Genomic DNA, 5,382 nt, shown 5'->3' on the forward strand with positions numbered 1-5,382 from the left:
TAAGATAAAATTAGAAATAATTAACAGGTAACTGAAGGCTGATGTGGGCAAGATAAAGGGTCATCCCATGGGACTGCATACCTGGAAAGCTCACTTCCTCTTGTCAATTTTTTTCCAGAAACTGTGCCAAGAACTCATAGAGGACTGCAGATTATCCTGAGTATGCCCCTTATAGACAGCTGAAGGAAATCACATTATATTACAAAAAGAAATAAATAAGTAAAACTGCAAAAACTCATTACATTATGGAGTTAAGTCAGATGCAATTATGAATACTGTCTGATGTATAAATCAACGTTAAAAAACTTATACAGCTCACAGCCACTGAGTAATGGAGTCGCTCTTTCATCACATATATCTATAGATGATTGGACGAGAGATTGATCTCAGCAACTACTTTCTGATAAAGCAAACCAAACCAACCATGCCCTGTAGGGACTTGGATCTGAGTGCTTTTCTGTCCCTGCCTCATCTTGTGACTGCAGGGCCAAAATTGTAATGCATATTACTGTTAAGTGTTCAGCCAAAGTAAGCGTGTGATGCATATAGCATACATGTTTCCTTATCAAACATGCAAACAAATCCCTTTCAGGAATACTGATATCTCCTGCTAATCCATTATGACTATTGCTACTTGGCCAATTCATTCATTTCGAATGCCTTTCTCATCTTTTCCTTCCTTGAAGCACCTGTTACATCCTCTGTGTGAAGGTATGCATACACCAGCCCTGGCCTGTTTGGATATTTCTTGCATTCACAACCCTTTAAAAAAAAGAAGTCCCTTTCTAATATTGTAAATTGTGGGTTGATACAATTGACAGAACACGCAGGTGGAATAACATACATGGTAATTGTTGTTGAATGGAGTGCAGCGTGATGCTCCATGGGCTCTTTGACCCACCCCAGAAAATCATTTCAGAGCATATGCAGCACAGTTTTAAGACCTAGTTTACTTGAAAGAAGGAGAGGGAAAGGCACACACAGACTGAGATACAAGTGTGAGATACAGAGATACAGTCATGTCCATCTTAAGAAAAGGATAGCGACTTTGCTTTTAACAAGAAGCTTGATATACCTGTGCAATGATTATTAGGTTAAACAGGAGCTAAAGGGTGGGTTGCAGGTATCTGATTTGAGTTTGGTTTACCAAGTCTCCAAGTCTCCAGTTATGAATAGATAAGCAGGTGGGCTTTTCTTAAACATGCATTTGTTTTCCATGGGGAAATAGATAGTTTTGTCACTATATGTGTGCAGAGGACAGTTGTGAACAAGTGTGAGAAGAGAGCTTCAAAGACTCCATATGGCACACTCTTGTGGCTCACCCTCCAAAAAGCCTCAGGTTATCAAGATAACAATACAAATGATTTCTTCTTGTGTCTGCCATTAGGAGATCTGATGTCTAAGAAATCCATTCAAAACATTCTTTAGACAGAACTTACAGGGTAAAGAGTTTTCCAGAATTTCATCCTGTAAGGGGGAGGAAAAATTATTTTATTACAAGTTGCTTCCTCCCAGTTCTACTGCATCATGCAAAAGGGTCCAATTAATATTCAGAAGAATACTTTGAGGATGCTGCTGCCAGGAAGAGGAGTAGAGGAAAGGATGAAATCTGCTTTACTACTGGGAACCTTGTAAGGTCACAGCCCACATGAAGGGGAAATCTAAATATCTTGAATTCAATAGAAATAATTCGGATCACTCCCTTGCCTCCAACCACATCACAGCTTCACCAGTATAATTAATCTGGATTGAAAAATATTGTGTCCAATGCACGAGCTTTTTCTGACTTGGAGAACTTAGGGAACCCAAAGAAAATAAAATAGAAAAAGTCAAGAACAGTAGAGCAATCTGAGAACCCTGACACTAACAAATTCATTGATCTCAGATTCATTTATCTGGAACATCTGCAGAGTTCACATATAAGAACAGATAAGTTCAATGCGCATGTACTTTCCAAGTCACCACTTGTATTTTATGTTATTTAGGTCTGTTATCAACAGTTAATCACATACCCAAGGCGTAGTGTCAGTGGGAGGAATGTACTTCTAATGAACTAAACACTAGGAAGAAGAGAAAATAAATGTGGACATTAGAAACTACAGGATTAAACAAATGGCATTTTGAAAAATAAACTGCAAGGAATATTGTTACATACCTGAAGGTCAATGAAAATTTACGTTCAACATATCCAAACTCATGAGATTCCATGAAAAATATGAGATTCCTAGTACTAAAAAGAAAATTTATACTTCTATAAATATACATTATAGGACAAATGCTGTGGCTCAGGTCTGCCTTCCCAGCACTTGGGGAGGACTAGTTGGGCAGAATGCTTTAGATGAGAAATTGGATACCAACCTGGGCAAAATAGGGAAACTATCTCTAAAAAAATTATTTAAAAAGAATAACTGTGTGTAGTGGCACACACCTGTAGTCCCAGTTAATCAGGAAGCTAAAATGGGAGGATTTCCTGAGCCCAAGAATTTAAAAGTTTAAAGCATCTGTGAGCTGTCATCGATCTTAGTGACTCTGGGTGAAAGAGTGAGACCTCCACTCAAAATCAAAGTTAAAAAAAAAAAAAAAAAAAAATATATATATATATATGCACACACATAAATACACATTAGGTATATGAATATATATTACAATTTGTCTGTATAAAATGTGTATGCATGTATATATATACATATGTATATACATATATATTGTAATTGAAAGATTTTTAAATGATAACCAAATTTAAAGATTTTTAAATGATAACCACATTAAATAGCTGGATTGAGGAGATTAAATATGTCTCAAAATACCATAAGGAATAGAATTTCTGTATAGATTGTCTTACACAAATATGGAAACTGTGATATGTGAGATCGGCAGTGTGGCTTCAGGATGGTGACTTAGAAGAGCCAAAGATGCAGTACTAACTCAAAGCCTGGAGCCTGGGTCCCACGAAGTCAATAACGTAATTTCAGTCTGGGAAGATGGTGATTTGGAGACACAGAAGAGACAATGGTGTAGCTCCTTTCATCTGCTTGCAAGCAAAGATTCTGGAAAGATCAAGGTATAGCTCCAGGCAGAAGACTGACATCCAGTGGTAATGGAAGACCAATAATTCAGTACCACACAGAAGGCTGGAAGTCTAGAACTCAGAAAAGACAAGTTTATAGAGCCAGACAGAAGGCTGACGCTGACAGGAAGAAACCAAGAAATGCCATGACAAAACTTCACTCGAAAGTCTGGCAGCCTGGAAACCCAGGAAACTCATGATATATATATATATATATATAATCCCTGTCATATGTCTATGAGTCAGAAGAATTAGAAATGGCAAAGAGGTATTTAATTCAGAAGGCTGTCAGGTAGAAAATAAGAAAAACAGATAATCTAGCTCCGGTCAGAAGGTGGGAAGCCTGCTGAGTCAGGAGATCTTACAGTCCGCTCTACTCCAGATGAAAATCTTCTAGAAAAGTTATTCTTGTTGACAGAGACTAGTGATTTTGTTTTATGCATCTACTCATTAGATGGGGCCCACAGACACTTAACAGGAAAAGCGATGTACTAATATTTCACTGATTTAATGGTGATCTCATCTGAAGACAGGTTCCAAGTTGATACAACAACAGCCATCACAGAGGCCCCTTTGGAACAGCACCACGTCCCTTTTTACTACTCATTCATCTTTTGAGCTCGACTTTATGGTTTGGTGCTACATGATGCTCCAGGTCACCCCTTGTCCTAGAAGTGGTCATTTCTGATAAAAGCTTCGGGTTCTTTGTCTGAATAATGGAATTTAAATAAAGTTATGTGAGTATAAAATAAAACTAGCACATAATGTTAATAATAATTAGATGTAAATTAGCATAGTGGCAGGAAAACTGTAAATCAGAAGAAAATGCAATAAAAAATAGAGCCAAATACTTGACAAAATACTGACTTTATTGAAGGTCTTTTGCAGGATTCTAGGATGAGAACAGGCAACCACATGCAAGGAGCCACACCCTCTCCACGTCTAAATGTGTACTGTGTTTGTTTTGGATCTATATGGGAAAAATGTCATTTACACACAAACACACACACACACACACATACATCTATCAATGTTGGGGTGTTTGCATGACCCAGATATAAGGATGAAGGGCAAACTATGGGCCCAAGCCTGTGAAAATTAAGCACTGTAAGTATTTTTGTGATTTGATTGAATTGCTGTAAGCCAAACGGGTCTGTCTGGCAGCTTATATGTTGTGTGATCGCTAACCAGTGGGACAAAAAGGAAAAAAAATTCTCCCACAAATTTACTTACTTTAGCTGAGGTCGTCATGTGTCTTGACCCTATCAGTGCATCTGGTATCTCCTGATAAGAGGTTCCCTGATGGTTCTATGAAGCCTTTACTTGGAGTCTTCTTGAAAAGTTCACTGGGTTAGTAAACACAATTCACTGTCTCAAGTAATAATTTCAAAGAGAATATGGTGTCACTGATGAAGAATTCTGATCAGGGTTCAGCCACTTCATACTGGGCTAGAGATGCTGCAAGAAACATACTCTATGAGCGCTGAGGGAAAGTTCCTGCAGGATGGGGACTGGACATAACGGAGCACTAAAGACCCACCCAGACTGACTCCAGTCCTTAGAAAGAGCACAATACTTTGGGGGACAAGCTGCCTCTCAGGAATTGGGTCTTATTTATATCCAAAAAATCCATATACCTTAAAATAAGGTTTTAGCAAAAAGGATTGATGCTCCTTTCATGAAAATGTTATGTATGGAGCATTTATCTAACCCAATATGTCAGTAAGAACTGGGTTAAAAAAAAATTCTATGGGTTTCAGATAGCTTAACAGGAGATGGAGAACAGGGAAGTTTTATTAATTCAATGCATTCAAATTATGGAGACACACTCATCTCAGGGGTTAACAAACAGAGGACAAAGTCCAGAGAATGCTGAGTATGCTTGATTCCTGCTTAATATTTCCTTCTTTCACCACACATTACATGTTTATTCAGCATGACTGTGTTTCTCTTTCAATTTTTAACATTTTTAATTAAACAGATGTAATAACTGTATCATTATGTATCCATTCTGATCAACTGTTCATTGCAACCTTTTTCTTTCTATTTGGTATGCCCCATAGTTTTATATTGAATGCAGGATGTTTTGGGATTATTGTTGGTGTATTGTTTTTGTTTATGTGAATTTTTCCTACGTGTGAATGCATCCTAACTTTGCTGTGAAGGTTTGTGCAAATCTATTCAGGCCTGAATTTCAAACTCATTGCAATGGCTGCATATGTTGCAACTTCTCCTTGGTCTGATCAAAAGAGTATTCACATTCCTCCTGTGATACTCTACTTTTAGTTTACTTTTGGCATTGTGCTTTCCCCTTG

Source organism: Carlito syrichta, unplaced genomic scaffold, assembly GCF_000164805.1.
Source record: "Carlito syrichta isolate Samal-C Ts95f unplaced genomic scaffold, Tarsius_syrichta-2.0.1 Scaffold302685, whole genome shotgun sequence".
Lineage (NCBI taxonomy): Eukaryota > Metazoa > Chordata > Mammalia > Primates > Tarsiidae > Carlito > Carlito syrichta.